Source organism: Hyposmocoma kahamanoa, unplaced genomic scaffold (assembly GCF_003589595.1).
Source record: "Hyposmocoma kahamanoa isolate Upper Pololo Valley unplaced genomic scaffold, ASM358959v1 88, whole genome shotgun sequence".
Lineage (NCBI taxonomy): Eukaryota > Metazoa > Arthropoda > Insecta > Lepidoptera > Cosmopterigidae > Hyposmocoma > Hyposmocoma kahamanoa.
In genome coordinates, this window is record NW_020654466.1 from 12215916 (window position 1) to 12239103 (window position 23188).

General features: G+C 35.4%; 1 protein-coding gene across 1 annotated transcript in view; it reads right to left on the reverse strand.

Annotated features, from left to right (window-relative positions):
• LOC113235579 (dual oxidase) overlaps window positions 1-23188 on the reverse strand; it is a 75311-nt gene that overhangs the window by 36137 nt on the left and 15986 nt on the right. The gene's annotated exons all lie outside the window — the stretch shown is intronic.

The window sequence follows — 23188 nt, forward strand, 5'->3', positions numbered from 1 at the left end:
GAAATAGGTAAGGTGGGAGTCCTACCCTGGACGAACTCTTTCACAAGGAGCTCTACTGTTACATTTTGTTAGTCTCTATGTTTTAGGCTTTGTCTATATATGTATTTAATTCCAAGTCTTTTATTGCTATTATGAGAGTAATCAGAACCAATTGACAAAAGGATCGTCTAGAATGTGTATGATCCGCAAATATAAGTTAGTATTTAAGAGCGATTTCATCGAGACCTTGCCCGGACTGTAGTCGCGATGCATCGACAATGAGCTGCTCATTACGTTGAGCTGTCAGCCAACATGGATAAAGGTTTTTATGCGAATATATATATAATCGTAAAAATAAGTACTTTTACGATTATATATATATTCGCATAAAATTATAATCAAGTGATAAGCTAAATACTTCGACGCCTTGTAGATTATTAATGTAATGTAATAGATTCGGTACCTACCACGGTTGATACTTTTTTTCTTAATTTTAAAACTATTTATTTTTTTGTATTGGTCACTAAATTTGGTTAGGTGGGGAAGAAGAACACCGGGGGAAGAGGGACTTGAAACCTTAACTCATAACTTAAAGTGTTTAGCACTATACTTTCACACACATTTACCGGAAAGTGGGCGAAACTGGATTCATCCCCTAATTTGCTATCTTAGAAGTGGAATATTTTCTTCAAATTTAAATGGGATCAATACCGAAGTACCCTCTTTCGACCAAAAAATCGGTTCACAAATGTGGAATCCTCTCCTCTTTTTTAAAGTCGGTTAAAAATAAATTTGTTTAAATAACTTTAAAGAGATGTTACTACGACGCTTCAAATCTAAAAGGCTGTAAAAATAGATTTGACAGCTGTGAAACTTTGAGAACACGAGGTATACATTACCTAACCTAACACACCCACCGTACATCATACCTACTATTATCTTACCAGACGTAAGCTGGGGTTCTTCCCCTGTGTTTTGGATATTCCAAGGATTCGCACGAAGCGTTTTGATATGGAGTGGAATTCCTTGTCTGCGAACTTGTTCCTTCAATGGCATAACTTGGGCCTTTTCAAGGCGAGAGTGAATAGGCATTATTTAGATGTGCATGCGACGACGAACGTCGGCTTCATCGTCATTTTACATCAGGTGAGATGAAATTCAAATGTGCACTTATTTTTTAATTAAAAAGTATAACTTTCATACCTTTCGGCGGAAGAGACATGTTAGTACAATTTGTACGCAAATACATCGAACGTATTGAATTTAGAGTGATGATTGTTAAAACATGTAAAGCTGATTAACAAAGGCAAGTTTAGTATACTGGTCTTCAAAACATCAAAGTCAAAACGTCAGTCAAAATATTTGACTCAAAATAAAGTATGTTCTTCTTTCCCTACCAGACCTTAGTTTGAAGAAATAAATCGATTTTGAAAAAAACAAAAAATAAAAATGAATAATAAATAATCTGAACCTAAGGTCTTGTAGAAGTTAAAAATAATGTCGTAAATTCAAACGTTATTTATTTAGGTTTAACATAATTAGATAACACTCTTCTCTTTATTGCATATAGTATATTAAGGTCCATGCAGACTCATAACTATTTTCTTGCATATTTATTGCAACAGCACCTCACCAAATGTAGGCTGAGTCAAATGAGATTAGCCAGATTTGGATTTTTATATTGAATATACCATTTATAGCTTTAGTTAGTCATTGAAGATATGCACGTAGGATATATGTGGAAGCGGAACGCTTTGTGCAAATCTTTGGAATATCATAGGGGTTTTCATTAGGAATTGGACCACTATTGAGGAGAAAAACATTAAAATATATCTGAAATAAAGTTTGGTTTTGTACAATGGTAACAAATGATGTACGTGAAATAACCAATTAAGTAATGATGGTCCCTCACGGTTATCCCTTCACCGCTGTCATATGATTTGCATTTGTAATAAATGAACGTGCAGAATTGTAAATTGATAAATATTTATGCAACCATTAACAAAGTACCTACCTGCTTTTATTGTGCAAACTTTAGATATATATAATTTATTTTATTGGAATAATTAGAATTTGATTTATTGTTTTTTTTTTCGTGATTATGGCCACTTAAAAAATTTAGCCAGAGATTACAGATCTATTTTCTGTGACAATAGTACTTTTTTCCCATTCTTTGTTCCTTTTCACATTTGTAGCGGAAGTTGCTCTTTTCTTTTTACTGTTTTCGAATTAATGAATATTGTCGATACCAGCCCGTTGCACCAAGTACCAAGTACCAAGTATTATCGACTGTAATGAATATCATTGTTGTTACTGTTAGTGGAAGAAGAAGCACAATACGAAATTGTGTTATTAAAAACATTTATAATAACAGAAATTTAAAAATTGTAATACTTGAAATATGATCTATTGATCTAATCTGTACTCCGTCTAAATTTGAAATCGATACATATAACAACTCTGACATTATACCTATATACAAATTAAAACTGTTTTATGGGTTCTTCATAATTTTTTTACTATTAAAAACAACACTCGTATAAAGAAAATCTCGGTTATATACGTTCGTGTGTAACCTAAATATCTATGATGTCGCAAATTTTAATAGCTTTAATATGTTACGAGTTTATAATTATAGGGCACTTTATATCTTAATCGACTGCTTAGGATACAGTAGCTAACAACTAAATTACACTTTTATGACAAATTTATATGTCATGCATATGTTAAGTATGAGTTTGTTGCTGAAGTTTTCTCTATTAGATAATATTATTATAATATTTATATTATTATTTGTTATATTTATATTATTAAACAGATCATACACTCTTAAATTATTTCATTCTAAACCACTAGCAACTAAATTACACTTTTATGACAAATTTATGTGTCATGCATATGTTATGTACGAATTTGTTGCTGAAGTTATCTCTATTAGACAATATTATTACAATATTTATATTATTAAACAGGTTACACACTCTTAAATTATTGAATTTTAAACCACTAACAACTAAATTCAGCTTTTATGACAAATTTATACGTCATGCATATGTTATGTATGAGTTTGTTGCTGAAGTTATCTTTATTAGATAATATTATTATAATATTTATATTTTTTATTTATTTAATTCTAAATCTTTACACAAATGTAGAATAAACAAACACCGTAGAAAACTTCTTCTCGCAATTATGGTTCCAGTTGTTGTGGTGGCCAGAGGGGCCACGCTAGTTGCTAAATGTGGATATCCTGGTTCAATTTCCGGTTAAATATATTTTGAGTAATTAAAATAAATAAAACTAATAAATTTTACACAATTTATTATCCATTTTGTTAGTAAACTTACAAATTAATTTTATTCTATTGTTAGTACAAAATTTATAGATAAAATAAAATGTAATTGTTGAGCGTAAATATACTGGTGTTCAAAGGACGATGACTTTTGTGTCACGAGTAAAAAATAATTCTCTCCTATCTGTCTTCTCTATCAAACTGTACTTTCTGTTTTCTTAATATTTGTACTTCTATATTATATTCGCGTTAACACTGCTAGTTCTTATTATTTCCCACAGAAATGAGCGAGGAATCAGATAATACATGATACTATTACAAATGTAATAAATGAGTCCAAGTCAAGTTATGGTTGAATCCAGTCCTCACTCCAAATATCTTTGAGATCTGTAAATATTATTCAGTAGTATATAAATTAATTAAACGCACCTTTGCTGCTAATAGCAACTAAATACAAAGAGATAATCGATGACTTTAAATCAATAAAGATCAGCATTAGAAATAGACATAATAATGTCCATAGTCACACCTGCGGGTGCGCGGTGCACATGTATGTTTTATGAGCAATTAAAGTTCATACCTCAGAAATTATTATATCCTCCACTAAATGCCAATACTTAATAACCAATGCCATTAAAGGACACAGTTTTCTTAGCAGCTGCTACAACTGTTATTAGCCGTGGGAAATTTAATTCATTTTTGTTATAAAATATGAAACCTAGATTCTGTGATCGTGACTAGAAATAAAATCATGTAATTATTCGTTTTTGTTTTTGTATCTTATAGGGATGAGAAAAGCTGACTGAAGCTTCAAATCCTTCAAATAAAATGTTATTGAAACAAATATATAGAGATAATTTAATTTCATTTCATTCAGAGAATTTCACGAGATTCCACGAGTACGCATGTTTTTCTACTCTTTATTTATTTAGGGGCTTTGGTCATTATTTGAACATGTCGGCGCCATTAGGAAAACAATATATCAAAAAAGCACTTAAAAGAATATAAATAGTTTAATCAAAGAAGAAAGAGTAGAGCTTGTGAAAGAGTTCGTCTAGGGAAGTACTGTCACGTTACCTATTTCTGCTGCCAAGCAGTTATGTGACCATTACTGTGTTTCGGTTTTGAAGGGTGATGAAATTACAGGCACATGGGACTTGTCAACTTACGTCTAAGAGTGACGGCCGCAGTGGCAGTGCCCTTCAGATTTTTGTGATTTAAAGCTCTGAGTGGCACAGTGGCACTGCAACTGTTATGAATCGTATTGCTTACCTCCAGGCGCATGACTTGATCGATCCGCTACTTAGTATCATAAACAAATCAAAATATTACCTAATTAAACCTGTATACAAAATTTTCACGGCACTAATTATTGACTTAGACCCAACATTAAAAATACCAAAACTAACCTGTGCTGATAACCGTTCTCTGATAGGTTCCGTCCAAACACACGGATTAATGCTGTACATTCTCAGGAATTCCACACACTACGCAATTTGGAAAATTCACTCTCCTTAACAAATACAAGAACAAGCCTATGCGCGTTTAGCAGCAGTAGAGCTCCTTGTGAAAGAGTTCGCCCAGGGTAGTACTGCCACCTTACCTGTTTCTGTCGCCAAGCAGTAATGTCAGCATTACTGTGTTCCTGTTTAGAAGAGTAATGGTGCTGGTGAAATTACAGGCACATGGGACTTGTCAACTTATGTCTCATAGTGATGGACGCAATGGTAGTGCCCCTCAGATCTTTGCGAGAAAGTTCTGAGTGGCACTGCAGCTGTTCTGGACAGGCGTGTAGCCTACCATCAGGCGCACGACGAGTTCGTCCCGTCACTTGATATCCTCTAAGGGTGACAAACAAGGGGATGAATCCGGTTTCGCGCACTTGGCAAATAGATGTAATTCCACGAACTTTGAGGTCGTTTTTTTAGTACTTTGTGCTGAGATTATTTTATCTTATTTAGTTTCAATTTTATTGTTAAGCAAAATCAGCGTAATTAACATTATTCAAAGAAAAAAAAACTTTAGGTGCCAGTATCTCAAAGTTACCAAAAAGCAAATGCGTTGGTTATGACAAGGAGGGCAGCATTTTGGCATCAATGAGAAGTCATTTATTTGTGCAATGATTCCAAATTATTTCATCACAAGTGACAAATAGTAAGTTTTGTAACCATACATCATCTTCATCATTAAATTAAACAATTCGCATATGAATCAAGCGAGCCTCCCGCTAAATGCCAGCGCATGGGTTCCATCTCGTTTAAAGGTCAATTACTTATTCATTCATATCTGCATGTTACCTACGCGGTCTCAAGTTTCTGAAACTTTAATAAATAGTTACATCTTTAATGTAAATATACCAAGGACATGTCGTGCAGTCTCGTGTCTAGTTGGCAAGTAAAGTTTTTTCGTGATGCTGATCGAAGGCGTTGTTTTCTATTGCTGAAAGAAGATGTCTACCATCTGGCGACTAGGTTCTGGGGACCCCCAGAACCTAGACAGAGAACGAAGGTAAACCTACCTTCGTTCTCCGAAACAATTACTGACAAATAATAATACTCGTAACACTCGACCAAATATTAAAACAAATGAACTGTCAATCTCATCATGCGTCTTTTAATTAGGTCGAGTATTAATTATTTGACAATAGTAGTTGTTGATGTCGATGGGCGATCACAAATCGCTTTACTGAGTATGTTTTCACATTCCACAGATTTTATTCGAATGGAATTAATTTGAACACGTAGCTATATAGCTGCGCTTTTTTAGACATTATTTAGAGCGTATAATTTTACGTTAATCTAATTTGAAAGGTACATTTTATTAATAGATTTTAATCTCACCATAAGATCAGCTGACCAACAAGTAAGATTTTGTTCAAGAAATTGTAGGACATTGTGAATATACGAGGTCACTTTGATCTATAATACCTGTTGATAAATTGATATACTTTTTTTTTTATAATAATTAAGTAACAACACAAGTGTATCTATATTTATTGAAGGGTGAGAATCGCCAAAAGGAAGACCACAGATGCGTTGGCCGAAGGAGTGGCGGGAACAAAGTGGTTAGAAACTGTTCAAGACCAGGAAAAATGGCATAAACTGGAAGAGGCCTACACCTTAGGCTCAACTCACACTGGTGCAGAGCCGAAGCGTCGCGTCCCATTTTGTTTTTCAACTACGACGCCTAGCGACGCGTGTCCACGCGCGACGATACTCGCATAAGTGCGCCCGGATCACAGTGTGGTCAACGTCTGACGCCTCACTGCGCCCAAGTAACGCGCGGCGACGCGCATCGAAAGTCGCTCGACTGCAACCAAGCGTCGACGCGCGTCGACACGCGACTCCATATTTGCATAACACAAATTCGTACCTTAATAATAGTAAAATAGAGATGAATATGCTATAGGCGAAAAACATGACGCATTGCGACGCTTCGACTCTGCGCCAGTGTGAGTCGAGTCTTAGAAGTTGAGAACGCCTAAAGTAGAAAGAAGAAGAACGAACAAGGCGTGCGCTTGACGGTAGGCGACACGCTTGTCCATAACAGTTGCAGTACCACTCAGAGCTTTAAATCATAAAGATCTGAGAGATCTCTTTTTAGACAAACATACTATCTTAACATTTTATCAGTAACCATTACCTTTTAATTCATTAAATCGATTAATAATTCTTTCAATCAGATTAGATGAAGGGTGGAAGAGAAAATTGACAACATGAAGCCTGTCAGTATCTTATCTAGTGACAGTGAGTGGGTATGACAACGACAGTGCTGCGCATGTTGTGGGCGCTCTACTTTCGAAACATGAATTTAGAATACGTGCGTCTACGGATGACCATCGGATGACACATTTTGAGCACAATGTTAGTTGCTTAGAGGATGGAAAAAAAAGTTAGTTGCAATAAGGTTCATTGCCTTTATTACTCGTAGTAAGTAACTAGGCAGAATGTCGATTCCCTACGGAAGCGCAGTAGTTATCTACGCTACTTTTCTTTTTTACACAGTTCGACATTTTATGCGCGTAAAATTTTACAAATGAATGTTTTTTCCATAAACAACTTGAACGAAATTCAAAATATGGGCTTCGTTGTGTTTTCAAATTTCGTGCATATCGGTTCAAGAATGGCCGAATAATTCAATTCGAAAATTGTTTTACTTATTTATTAATAATGTATTGCACAGGAAAACACAAATCACGTTTAGTAAAACGGAAAAAACAAACAAAAGGTACTGCTTATGTCTAAAAGAAATTTCTTCTTGCAGACCAAAATATAGGATAAGCCAATATTGCAATTATTTTAATTGCAATATCGGGTTTGCAATACAACATGCCCAACATGCACAACTAAATAAAATCAAATTATGTAATAAAATAATAATAAAAAAACAATGGCAAAAATATTAAATTACTACAAACTATATAAATAGTTAGATAAACACATATTTCATATTATAATATCTATAAAATGGATGGAACAGTGGATATTTATCCACTTGCGTGCTACTTGACTCTCATTTTAAAAATAGCTAAGGAATTACTATGTGAATAGTAATGGGAAGATGTTTTTTATGATACCTAGTGACGGGACGATCAAGTCCTGCAAAATGCGATTTGATAACTATCAAGCCGTTTTACCCCCAGGCGATAAGCGACATGCCTGTCCTGTGTCCCTCAGAGCTTTAAATCACAAAGATCTAAAGCTGCAGTGGCAGTGGCCACTGCGCCGTCACCCTGAGACATAAGTTGACAAGTCTCATATGCCTGTAATTTCACTAGCACCCTTACCCTTCGAAACTGGAACGCAGTTATGCTCACATTACTGCTTGGCAGCAGAAATAGGTAAGGGTAATATTTCCCTGGACGAAATCTTTCACAAGGACCTCTACTGCTGTTAAATTTGTGATATTTCAGCGGATACCAAGAAAGGTTCTATAACTGAAATTCTAGTTTGAAGGTGGGTTTTATGCAATAGTTGTTCGAGACTGGACTACGCTGTTGTTAACGTGCAATAAGCGAATTTAGTTGTGATGACCTAACAATTTTTCTAATTGCCAATTAATTTCTTTTATGAGAAATATAACATTTTTGATGAATGCCAAAACGGATTTCGAAAGAACAGTTCTACAATTTTAGCCGTATATAAATATATAAAAGAAATTATTAAAATAATAGAAAATAAACAGTACGGTGTAGGCATCCTATTAGATATGACGAAAGCATATGAAAGGGTGCAGCACAATATTCTACTAAAGAAGTTGTATGGAATAGGTATACGCGGTTCTGCTTATGGTTGGTTTTCATCATACTTGAAAGATGGGCAACAATATGTTGAAATTGAATTTTTTGATGGCACCACTAAAATCGCGAAATCATAAAGACAACTAGCATAGAAACGGCAATAGTCACACACTACGCCTACGCGCACTCTTGGCTGAGTTATGGCATCATTTTACGGGGTAATAGTACGGACGGCCCAAATCTCTTTACCATCCAAAAGAAATTAATCCGAATTATATTTAATGTAGAACAGACTGATAGTTGCAAGCCGCATTTTCAAAAATATAATATACTTATCTTACCTTGTTCATATATCTTTGACATGTGTAAATTCATACGTAAATACAAACACTTTTATACAAAAAGTGAGGATATCCCATCAAAATACTCTTTACGCCGTAAATATAGACTAATATTGCCACCTTTCCGCTTGAAAATAGACTATACAAGTACATATAATTTTTCATAAAACTGTATTAGTATAGTATGATATAAGTGCAGTAAGTTGAAAATTACAGCCGAGGGGATATTGCTAGCCCGAGCCGTAGGCGAGGGCTATAAGAAAGCAGAGGCTGTAAGTTACGTTGCCAGTTGGCATTTTTAATGTTGTCAAGTTATTATTATTAGTTACAATCTCCCCAGTCTCTCTCTCACTCTCATGAAAGAATTAAATGTTTATTTACTATATTTTATCTCCCAAAGTTAATTTTATTCATAAAATATTGACCACTTTTCTAACATAAAAACTCTTTGCAAAGATTTAAAAAAGTATCGTTCATTTTTAGACGGAGCATCTTAAAAAACCGTGCGTTTTACATTACATGAAATACATTACGATATTGAAATTGGTGTGATTTCAGCCACTTTACGAGCAAATATGTTATAAAATAAATTACCAAATGTCTTAAAAAATGAAAACAATGAAAGAGTTACTAATTAAGAAATGTTACTATAATATCAATGAATACTTAAATGATACATTACAGACAGGAATAACTAGATTTATATAATACATATATAGTAAATATATATACATTTTATATACAATTATTAATATATACACATATATTATTTATTATTGTTATATGCATAAAGTTACTAACAAGAAAATTTTATATTACAAAACATTTTTTTTAAATTTTAATTGCTGCTGGTCTGCTCCTCTCTCCTTTCCTTTAAGTTGCGTGCCCGACGTGGTCCCTAATATTGGTCTTTTCTGTATTATTAAAATCTTATTCTATACATTATGGTTTTGCAATAAAATATTGAGTATTGAATATTGAGTATTAATAAGTATAATTAATTTGTAGGTAAAGCCTACAAACATTTCGTTAATGCTAAAATGAGAGATATTTGTGCAAATAATTACGTGCCTATGTAAATAAATAACGTCACCATTTAAATCTGTTATAGTCTATATAGATTCTAAGGCTTTCCTGGTTATTCACTAAATGAGTATCACTAATTTCAGGCTCTTTAAGACCATGGAGCGTGCAACCGTTCCGAAATATCGGGAAAATAAAAAGAAGTCATTCCGTGGTAAGAAGCCAGGTATAGTTTTTTATAATTTGTAAAAGCAGTTCCGTTTAGGAACAAAAAACTCAGATCCGGAATGTAACTACAATATTGTATCTCAAGTTTTTGCCGTAATAAACGTTTTATAACCTTTTTACGTTCAAAATGAGATCACTGCGTAACGTCATAAGGATCCATTCAGTTTTTTTAATTATGGGGTGTCCTTATTAAGCTGTAGGTATTGTGGAGATTTTTACTTTGAACGTTTTCTATGTAATTAATGGTGCATAATTAAAAGGTCAATTATAAATAAAGATCTTAATATACTTATCTACCAAAATCAATTTGGGCTGTAGATCATTTGCCCTTACAGAACTATTCAGTTTTTTTAAAGTTTCCTACTTTGAGAGTTACAGAACTTGGGGAATCTTCAACTGGGATGGTTAGATAGTATAGGAGCTGTAGAGCTCCTTGTGAAAGGATCCGTCCTGGTAAGTACTGCCACCTTATCTATTTCTGGTGCTAAGCCCATATGTGACCATTACTGCGTTTCGGATGGGATTTTTCAAATTATGTCTCAGGATGACGAGAGTTGCGGCAGTGCCACTCAGGACTCTTTAGGAGCTCCCTTTCAAAGAGCAAAGCTCTGAACGGCACTGCAACCGCTATGGACAGGCGCGTCACTTACCACCAGGTTCATCTCGTTACTTGCTATCATAAAAAAAGGCATTACAAATTTCAGTACAACTTTTAACAATGATGTATCGTGTAGTACATTATGTTTTTTTACAAGCATATCTAGGAAATGCATATGCAAATCTATTGTATGAGTGAAACTAAAAAAAACTTGAGCGGCCTTGGCCAGTTAATTCTATGATGTGACTAATTGTTACTATGTGAAGTAATCTAGCAATAATAAACAAAAAATGCAAGAAGGAACTTGAGAAGAACATGTTAATTGACTAAAATTGTAGGTCTCATCGCGAAATGAATGGTCTACCTTAACGAATTCGTAATAAGTTTTAAAATAGTTGAATGTGTTAGATTACATAATTATTTATTAGAGTAAAAATATGTTATAAACTTTAGTAACGTAGTATATTTATATATCTATGGCAGTCTGTACACATATGTATTTGTAGTAACAACAATATATGCAATAATTTTGTAAGTTTCTTTAAGATTTTCGTAACAAGACTTGTTACGAATTGAAATTTGTCATTTAAATAAATATAAATACACATTAGACAACATCACGTACGTTGCTCTGACCCCAAAGTAAGTAACCAAAGCACTCGAGTTATGGAAATCGGAAACAACGACGGTACCACAAGCACCGACCCGAAACAAAGTACAAAAGTTAGTTCCTACATTGCCCCGGCTGAGGATCGAACCCGGGACCTCAGAGATGGCGACACCATGACAACTGCTGTGCAAAACAGTCGACCACAGAGGTCGTCAAAATTTATTAAGTAATTGTCTTTTTTTTTAATGGTCATTTGTTTTCGTTTCGTTTTCATTTCGATAGATCATTATTTCAGCAGAACTATTTTAGCGTAGACATACTTGCAGTTAGGTTTCATTATATTAATTTGCAAAATTGTTCACACGGAGGAGAATTGTGTCTTGAATAATAATAATAATAACGCACACACTCATAGCCCCGCGCTAGGGAAACCAACACAATAAACAAATAGACAACCTCAAATTACACCCAAACTCACAAGAGAAATAAATGTACGCCATACAAATATTTTTCCAGCATGGTAACCGTTCGGCCACAGAGGCAGTTAGTTATATGATATAGAATTCGATAGGAACCTCCTGGTACAGATTTAATTATATTTGTTAAAATGGTATATTGAAGCGTTTACCATGTTTGTAATGACGTTTCTATAATAACAAACTTGACTTCACAAGTGGGTAAATGGATGCACTCAGCAATGAGGAAGTAACACAAGCATTTAACAAGCATGTAAACACGATCAATAAATATATTGTGTACAGAAGTAATTTAGAAAAAGAGTTTTGCGTAATAATACTATACGACATTATTTGTAATAAGTTTTGGGTATATTCGGAATTTTTGTACCATGACGCGATAATATTCAATTAAAAATTATTTGTTTTAAAATTAATTATCTTTATCTCATGAGGTAAGCTCACACCTGAAATCGTCAAATTGATTAAACACAGATTTATTGATAATGCCCAATAATAATTGTGCCATAAATCAGTAAATACTACAAAAAATATTACAAATGAACTTAAGCATGCAGGTGAACATCACTTAGTTGTGTGACAAGTATTGTCCCTATACACTCTGTCATTGCTCTACCTAACAGATGGTAAAGGATATTTGATTATCATCAATACATTTGCTTACAACCAAAATGAGCCATACGCAGCATTCAAAACAGTATACCAACCTAAATAAATAAAACAAATTACATTTCATAATAAATGATATTAAGATTTTTCTGTTCCGTGAATAAGTTTACCTATTTTGCAAATGCCAACCTTTAAGTGCCAGAAACTAAAGAAAAAATGAATCTTCCTAATTAATTTAATTTTTAACAGTAATTTTATTAACTGATACTAATTTTAATTTTATTAACTTTTTTATTAACTAATAATAAAGTTTAACGTCTTTAAAACAATTAATAATTACTACTAAAATTATATATTTATGTTTATTTTATTGTTTAAGTAGCATTAATTTCACGCAAAATTACGTAACAAACGTAACATTAATGTTATTTAAACAATACAATAAACGTAAATATATAATTTTAGTAGTAATTATTTTGGTAGTTTTAAAGACTAAACAATTAATAAGTACTACTAAAATTATATGTTCATATTTATTTCATTGTTTAAATAAAATTAATTTTACGTTAGTTGGTAACGAGCAATTCCTGAGGAATTAGTAATTAACCGTTACTGAAAGAGAGTACTGCCAAATAAAAAAAATTAACATTTGTTTTGAGAATCATTTCCGAATATTACTACGTCCCAATTTTAATGATATATCCATTGACTTACAAATAAATGGACGACGGGTCTAATACAAAAACCACGAAAAAAATGTCCCAAGTCAACCTATTTAAGCGTAGTGACATGTAAAGGAATATGAAAAAGCTAAAACGTTGAATTTAAATTGTAATGTCATCGCAGTACTGTCTAATTTTGCTTGCTTCGCTGTCAGTCGAACAAACGAAGACTAAAGCGTGAATGACGCTCTGTATACGATTTTAACGTCCTATAAGTTCGGACACTTTTTAGCGCGGACCCGACGTCCATATAATTGTAAGTCAATGGATATATCTGTTATTTTAGTACCTTCCACATTTATATGGCTACTAAGTTGAATTGCAGATTTGTTCCCTGAACGCTACAACTTGGAAAGCAAGTATATCGAGAAAATGTACCAATATCTACTGAAAATGAATTCGGGTTCAGACGATACAAATATGATGTCATCTCTCGAAATGCAAGTGATCTCGGGAATGGATGCGACTCAAATTTAATTAATTTTGGCAAGCAACAAGTCCCGGGATCATATGATACTCGCATTTGGGCTCATTCGGGTTCCGTTGTAAATCAAAACCGACCCTGGGTTCAGATTCTACAAACCCAATATCAGCGTCCACAGTCTTTACTCGGCTGTGACATTAGCTGAGTGGATTCATTTATATACGCCACAGCCGCACACATGACAGTTATTCAAATTGATTGTTTTAAAATTGGTTTTAGTTTGCTTTGTTGTTTTTTGTACTATTATATTTTTTGTATTACTTTTTCTTTGTCTTTCTGATTGTACATATTGAAAATGCCAGCAGTATCTATGTGCATGTATTCTAACAATGAAACGGGTAAAACTATTAAATTTTTGGGATTATAAGAGACTTTTTTACTTCCAAAAACTTTTCTTTCAAAACAATTATTACTATACCCCGGGTACTAACACACCATTCATAGTCACGGGTACACTCATTGTTAGACACCTTTAAGTAATGATAGTCGTGTAGTGAATAACAACAAAAGTCCTAAAATCTGTGTGCTTCAACAAAACACAAGCCTCCAAGGTTTGCTTTTAAATGCCTATATTGAAATTTACACATAATAATATAAAAAAATAATCGCATTCAAGCAGGAAGTGTATCAGTTACAAAGCTCTGTTTTGAATAATCGCCACTAAAGTTTTGTTGATACTTTTACACCCACGCAATATAAACGATGTTTAGACTTGAGAAGGAATGGTCAAATGTTGTATCGTGTTCCGGATATTGTGCATAGTTAATTTAGGTTGGTAGATGTTGTTTTAGTAGCAGTAGAGCTCCTCCCCCCCCGAAGGGGTTCCCGCCTTGTCGTGGCGAGAGGGTTCTAGTAGCCGTGGTCGATTTCATCCCACGGTGAAGCTAAGAGGAACCCGATGCTGATAGGTTGGCCCGAGGAGGAGGGCGTTCCGCGCGGCCACGTCTGGTCAGCGGGACCGCGCGGATGCACGCTGGGAGGAGGGTCGAGGGGGAAAGACGTGTCGGTGTGTCGTTGCCGCTCGTCCTGTCCTCCGCAACCCTGGCGAGGCTGCACCGCTTACGATGATGCAGTGGCGGCGGGACCGCGGGGGAAGAGACGTGTCGGTGTATCGTTGCCGTTCGACCTATCCTCTGCGGCCGAACTTGGGCGGTTGGCCCGTGGTGGGCGCTTCAAGGGACTCTCTTCGGAGTCAGCGCCGAAGCGCGGTAGGTGTTGCGGCGGAGCCTGTTATCAGATCCGCCGCGGGGGCTGGGGGAACAGCCACTGAACTTCACAGTTGAGTGGATGCTGTCCTGGCCCCCCATGGCCCCTGGGTAGCTGACTCGGGGGAGTTCGTTGTCCAGTACAGAGAGGCCCGGGATGGAAGGTTCGTCTGGTGTTCGGCGAGCCTCACATTCGGAGTCGGGGGACCGATATGTCTCCCTTTCGGGGAGGGGCTGCGCAGGGCGCGGCCAGCCGCTGGTTGGGGCACGGACGAGTGCAATAGCGTACCCGTACCCCTACCTACAGCGGAAAGGAGAAACACTCCGGGGGCTTAGAGCGGTCGGGCTGCTCCCCTTCAGTCCAGTCCCACATAACCCCGGCTCTTCCCCCGCAGAGCTGGGGTATCTGTATGCAGTTTTTCTCGGATTAACAAAAAAACAAAGTAGCAATAGAGCTCCTTGTGAAAGAGTTTCGTCCAGGAAAGTCCTGCCTGCCACCTTACCTGCTTCTGCCTCCACGCAGTAATGTCATCATTACTGTGTTCCGTTCCGGTTTTGAAGGGACTTGTCAACTTATGTCTCAGAGTGACGGACGCAGTGGCAGTGCCCCTCACGTCTTTGCTATTTAAAGCTCTGAGTGGCACTGCAACTGTTAACTGACAGTCTAATTGCAGATGTGATGAATCTTTGATTTATTGGCTACCCTTTGATTTCACCTGTCAGCTTGTCTTGTTTATAATGCTGTTCGATTACTGTTTAGAAAGTCATCTATTAACTACGTGTGCGAGTAATTTCTTTTTAAATGACTTTAAAAATGGAGGAGGTATGTGTAAGTTACGTGATTACTCCAACATTAGCGAACCGATTTCGGTGATTCTATTTGTTAGAAAGGGGGTATCTCAGCAGTTGTCCTATTCAAAGAAACATTCCACCTCTAAGTGTGGCAAATTAGGAGATGATTCCGGTTTATTGAATGTTCCTCACTTTCCGTTATCGAATTTTAATAAAATTTGGCATATACATGTAATTCCATTGAAAATAAAATGTTATGGCGATCTGCAGCTCATCTGATGATAAAAATGGCAGACAAAAAGAAAGAAACTCCGCAACAGTTGACAGCATCTATCTTGCGTTTGGGCTCACATAATTCTTTTGGATGAGGACTTCCATATGCGTTTCAGTTTTCGTTGAGTAGACCGCGTTAACAAATACAGCAAAAGCGGAAAAGCAAACTTTTGAGGTCAGTCTTTCTATAAAAATATATAATTATTTGCTTACAATTACTATGACTTTATTTGATGAAAATAATAAAAATTTGTAAGTTGTTAATTCAACGTAGTTAACGTGTCTTCTTACGGGTGGTAGCTGTGAATCACCTGAATAAAAACTATTCTTGGTGGTCGATTGTATATTGTTGTCGGCTTTCACTATCGCGACACTACGTGAGGATCACATCCTTGTGTGCGACGTGCAAACGCAGCAAAAAATGGTGTGCGTGACCAGTGACATGTACATGTACATGCTTTACCGAAGTAATTAGAATATAAGTTTACCAATATTTAACCTGGCTATGCTTTGTACATGTGTTTGTATGAATGGATAGAATGGGCTTATTTCCTCAACTTCTCGTGAACTTGAGAGTATTTTGAGTGGTGGTAAGTGTAGAAATGTTACTATCCCAGCTTCATACGTAGTATTAACTAGAGCTTCTTGTGAAAGAATTCGTCCAGGGTAGTACTGCCACCTTACTTATTTCTGCCGCCAATATCAGCATTACTGTTCCGGTTTTGAAGGGTAAGGGTACTGGTGAAATTACAGGGAGATCTTTGCGATTTAAGACCCTGAGTGGCACTGCGACTGTTATGGACAGGCGTGTAGCTTACCATCAGGCGCACGACTTGTGCGTCCCGTCACAAGATAGGTATTATAAATAACAATCAAGTCACCGGCCACTTCTTTGCTTTCCATAAGCTCCTATACAGGCACTACACAGGGAATTCTCTTTATAGGAGCTTATTGAAAAGACCGTTCAGGCGTCAATTACTAATCGAATAATGTGGTTTTTACTTAGCCGTAATAGGGACCTGGCTAGGCGTTTATTTTTCAAATTATTTCAAATTTTTATTTATTTCAAATCAAGGTCTTCTTATTCAGTCCGCAACAAATCAGGATTTTATTATATTTGTCCTAGTTGTTGTAAAAGGAGTCTCAGCTCTGATGTGTTCACTATCCAAAATCCAAAAGGAACTACATAGGTTTTAGGCCAATCGTCATTCAGATTCGCTACTAGCCAGTACATCTTCTGTGTTATTGCCGTGTGAATCGCTGTGTTCATTGATCCATTGTAGAGTGGTGCGTATCGTTAACTTTATCAGCGCTTGGTGATACTGGAAAATGATGTCCGACATAATTTTCTTACAGTCCTGGGGTTGAACAATTGACGGCCGTGCTAATAAATTATATATTTACATACATATTTAAAGTAAATATTTTCCAAAATTTTGTTTTTAGATGAAATTTACGCTCTTTCAAAACGCGTTTAAATATTAATAATGAGTTTATTGACATTTTTTGTGAATGAATTTTGAATTTTGTGTGAAATGACTCCACTAGTTTTGTTATGATTATGAATACAAAGAAACACACAGAAAAACTTTCGTCGACCCGGTGGGACTTAAATCCACGTCCATGCTGCACCGTGTCATTGCTCTAACTATCTGAGCCACGGGTCCAATAACCGAGCCGTCGAAATTCTCCTATGTGTTTTTGTTATAGATCTTTGTACTGACTCTCGACATTTATCGTCACAAAAATCTCAATAAGTACATTTGATCGAAAAGCGACATGTGCGACGGTTGTGATACCTGTTAAGGTGTCGACTGCGGTGAGAAGGTTATTCAAAAATCTCTCACTAGATGTCACTAGCGGCGACGAATGCCGAAAGTCAGTACAAAGATCTATAACAAAAACACGTAGGAGAATTTCGACGACTCAGCAACTGTACTCGTGCCTCGGATGATTAGAGCAACGCTGCGGTGCAGCAAGGTCGTGGGTTCAAGTCCCACCGGGGCGACTAAAGTTTTTCTGTGTGTTCGATCTTTGTATTCATAATCATATTAATAATGAACTTTGGTCGATGTCGGAAGCCCAATGATTTTCACTGTGGGCACTGGATAAGGAGATTCCGGGTTCGATTCCCGATAGGAACAAATTGGGAAGTGAAAATTTGTAAATTGGTTTTTCCCTGGGTGTTCTGTTCCAAAGTGGATTCCGTTGTTCTGATCTTCATTGGAATGAAGGGAATTCCCTAGTTTGAAACCATATAATCATTATGAATGCTCACACCTGTCTATTTTCAATAATTATCAGTTATAATTTAATGTATTTTAAAATTAAAATTACAATTTTGGAATGTGCCGGAAGGAACCTAAGTATTTATGTAATGAGCATTTTTGCTTTTTATAACCTTAATAATCACTTAATCAGCCATTTATTAATTTTATCATAAATTAATTCATTAATGGAACATTTTGGCAGTTTAATTACACTTGTAGTAACGATAACTTAAATCAATTACAAACACGATTTGGTAAATAAACTGAATATGTGAACTTCTAGGCAAGAAGGTCTTTCCATCCCTTGATCTGATATGTTTTATAATATGCTTAATGTATCGAATTTGGTCATAAAATTCATGCCTATAAATAACTTTATGGCAAAATATTGACAATAACTTTTTGAATTTGACTGAATACAAAATATAATTTCAAGACACGGCATTTCGTACATTTATTAAAAAAGATTGTCAGTATGCTGAAAAAAATTGTACAATTGAATTTTGGTCGTGCCAAATCGATTGTTCACGTGTCTCCAGTAAATCAGCACAGTAACGGTTGATGTACGGTACCATTTTGCAAGGAAGGCCGCTGATTGAGTTTGCTGAGACGTGGTTGAGATGATTCTAAAGGATATGTACAAGGTGACTGGTATAAAATACTAGTTTCGTTCAGGAAGAACGATCGCATAATTGGATTATTTTACAAGCATATCAATTTAATTGTATGTTACGGTAATTTATTAACAAATTTAAAATGTACCTACAATAAATCTTGCATATTTGAAATTAATTTTTTATTAAATGATTTATGCGAATGATTGTAGATAAAATGTTAATAGGTGTGAAGTTTTCATGCATGAAGTACATATTGTATTGAACTAATGTAACTTTAGGAACTGAAACTATTTTTCCGGATTTAAATCGCGTATATTTGTTTTTTCAAACCAAATCTACATATATATTTCCTACGTGTAACAATCGCGAAAACCTAAGAACTCGATAATAAATATAGTTAATATTTAAATCGCTACTTTTCTCATGTAAGAGCAATTGAAACAAATCGAGCAAGCCGATTCAACTTTCACTATCGTCTTCCTTATGTCTCAAGGTCCCTGCCGTAAGCTAGACGTGATAAGCGTTATTATTAAATGTTATTGTTATTCTGCAAATAAGTATCTCATGTTGATGGATTTTTGTCATTTTTTGAGGCAATTAATACTCCGTTAAACATTTTACTCGACTTCGACCAAGTTAGTCTAAATACACATATAAATCACAATCTTACCACAAAGAAGTAGTTGTGTAAAAACTTTGTTTCGCATTAAAGGATGTAGACAATCAAGAACCTATAGATCTTATGTCCAAGGCCAATAACCTTTTAGAGTTTCATTATAATTTGTAACAAAGGAGACTTACACTAGAATTTCGTATTTTAGTTTAAAATAATTACATGCAAAGGGTCTGGGCCAAATGGACAATTTGATCAAGAATTCAAATCCAAAATTGTTTGCAAAATATAATAATTATAACTTTTTTATTTAAAAAAACCGACCTCAAAGTTTGTGAAATTACATCTTTTTGCCAAGTTTTATTGAAATCGGTTGACGGAAAGTCGGTGAAATGAAATGAACCGGATTTGGGGATAATTTGCCCTTGGGAGTGGAATATTTTCTTCAAGTTTGAATGGAATCATCTTTTCCAACAAAAAAAAAATCTTCGAGGGCGGTTCACAAATGTCACTCTTCACTCACTTCGGTCACAAGGTGTAATTTTGTTGGAATTCTCGTTTGATCGACTCAAACAGGGAATTCCACAGTTTGATGCCGGTTAAACAACGTGATGGAATTACAATAAAGTTAAAAAGGTGCGTAGGACAGCGTAGAGAAAGAGCGAGTGGTTTGCGATTGAGAGTAGCACTGTAGCGAGGAGTAATGGGATTGACGACAAAGTACAGGACGGACAAAACGCGGAAAACTCTAAACCGACGAATGGACAACCATCCAAGTTCGGACCGGAAATCTAAGACATGATCATGTTGACGCAATTCACACCGGAATTGTTTTTTAAATAACAAATAACTTTCGCCACCATTCTTCCTCCTTCTTCAAGGTTCCTGAAGACATGTCAAGGGCTGTTGTAATGAGATAGGTAATAATCTCATAACAAAGTTAATAACAGGCAAATGCTCATCACGTCATCACACGAATTGTGAGGTTAGAGGTCTTCGGGCTAAGTACAAACATTGCAGTATGTACCAAACGTCGTTATGGCTTGGAATCGAGATTTTTTTCTTGGCTATTATAATACTGCAACGAGTGAAGTGACAATGTTTTTCATATAGGCACGAACTTTTAACGTAAATAAAATGTTAAGTTTTGCAAGAATATTGAATTGTGTCGATCTATAAAGGTATTACAGGGCGCTATATTAAGAGGGGTCTATTTTTGAACTAAATGAATATATATCACGTACATACATCAAAACCGCTTGAAACCCAAAATAGACCATAAGGAACCTTTACCTGCGGACTGATACAAATATTCTTTGTATTATTTGTTATCATACAATGAAACTAATTCACATAATTATTATGCAGACGAGATCGAATAATGGATTTGATTACATCGAACAAACACTTGATTGCACATTTCCGCGTAGTAAAGCAAATACAGCTTTTGAGGTTTCATTACCGCCTTGATCGGCTAATCAAATTATTTGAGGTTTATTTCCTACTTAATATTCAAGTGGACTATAATCTTGACTTAAGTACCCGTATCACTTAATTGTTTTTAATAATATTGTGTAATATTTTATACTCCTACTGCTAATGTAGTATTCAATATAAAATATTAGCTTTTGTGCGGTGTTTTAGTCGCGCGCCGTGTGTATGTTGAATTATTTTTGATTAAAACGACTGATAGTATGGGCTTCACTTCAAAGCGCGTCTTTCGATTTGGCTTAAAGTACATGCTCTTGTATGCCCAAGATTTATTAGAGCAAACAAAATTTATTACATAACTCGACTAAAATTTAAGGGATAAAATAAAATAAGGAAATAATAATGTGTATTAAGGAATATAAGAGCAGTAGTACCGCAATGGGAGAACGTAAAAATTTGTAAATGTTTCACCTTTTGTTATATCATGATGAAATCAGCAATCAGCATTGGGCTAGCATTGCGAACTGGTGTATGAATTTGTGTTATGGTGGTATGAATTTGGTGTTCATAACACTATAAACCCTATCCCTAGTGTAGATCCGTCTAGCAGTGGAATGTGAAATTAATTATAAATTATTGACCTTTTGAATGCAGAAGAGGAAACGGGAAAAGTTGACTCAGTTCTTTGCGCTGGCGTTGGACTCAAATGTCAAAATATTGACGTCACAAATATACATACTAATTGGGGAAACTACAAAAGGTAGTCTTTATAATGTCTAATTTTTTATTAGTTGACAGGTGACTCAGAATTTTCTGCTGGCGTTGGACTCAAATGTCAAGATACTGATAAGATACATTTATTACGGATCTAAATCGGATTTGACTCAGCCGTCAGCGGTGACCATGGAACTATGTAAGAAGCCCGAAACGTTGGTTTGTTTGAAAAACAAATATACGCCATTTAGACTTGGAAATAGAATAGTTTAATTTCTAATGTGCAATAATAAACTGTAACAACTCGATAAAAAAAGGTAGTCATTTTGTATGAGTAGATTTTGTGTCTGCAATGTTGTTCGGTAGGGTAGGGTAATATACCAAAGTAAATTTTAAGTGTTATAAATAAATAATGATAAATAACGCACATACTCAACATAGCCCCCCATTAAGGAAACCCTGTGTCGCGGGTGCCATGGACACACACATAGACAACCACAAATTACACCCAAACTCACGAGAGAAATAAATGTAAGCCATACAAACATTTCTCCCGGCCCGGGAATCGAACCTGGGACCTCTGCGTGGCAGTCCGGCATGGTAAGCGTTCGGCCACAGGGGCAGTAAATGTTATGTATTTTTATTTTCCATACATTCATTACAAGTCCGTAAATATTGTTTAAATGTACTGTACCTTTATTTGTATTAACATTTCAGTCACAAACGGTCGATGCGTTAACATTAGTTGGATCGTTGTATAAATTATGTTTTTCTTAATTGTTGCACATACATTTATTTAAACTTTTTATTTACCAAAGTGAAGCGCAGAACGGTTATGTTTTAACAATTGCTAGAGAAGAAGAGCTGCAATTCAATAGCAATATAAGTACGTAGGTTATTTTGTGTAACCGGCATGGAGATCGTGAAAAAACTCTAACACTGTTGGTTCCTCTTCTCCGAACCGCTTTGTACGTTATAGGTCTAATGGAGATTCGAAACTTTTTATTTAGGAATATAGTAATTATTGAGTTGGTTTTTTCCAGACAGTATTTGGTATACATATAATGAAATGGTGATATTGATTCCGAATGACATTCTCAGCGCTCTTGACGACGGATGTGATTTTCTGATAATGCAGCACTGGTTGCAGTTGCATACGGCTTGGAAACATTAATTACTTTCGCTCCGTTTTATCGTACTACATAGTTTTGAAAGGAGGTGAAATACTTTCTTTTGCTTTAAAAAATATGTTTCTTGTTCTTACAAGAGATATATTTTTTGAAGTCCTTCTTTTTTCAAATACCTTGTGTTATTTATTCTATAAAATTTTGTAAACGCTTAAACGATGACGCAAATTTATTTACACTGATAAAGCCACTAGCTGGAGTAGTTAATTGTCGCTATGTATGTATGCCACGATGCGTCGTGACTGATCGCAACGGCGCGGTAGCGCAGGCGCAGGTGACAACAAAAACCATACCAGTTAACATCCTGTTGCAAGCCCACACATCCGTCTCGTCAAACAATAACTCTGGTTAAGTAGAATACTACTTCTGCTGTCAAGGTCGGGTATTCATCGTTGGGCATCCTTATGGGAATTATTTAATTCTCTTTTTTTTTGTCAAACATAGTACGTTGTTTGTACACTCGATTTGTACATTATTTTATTGGT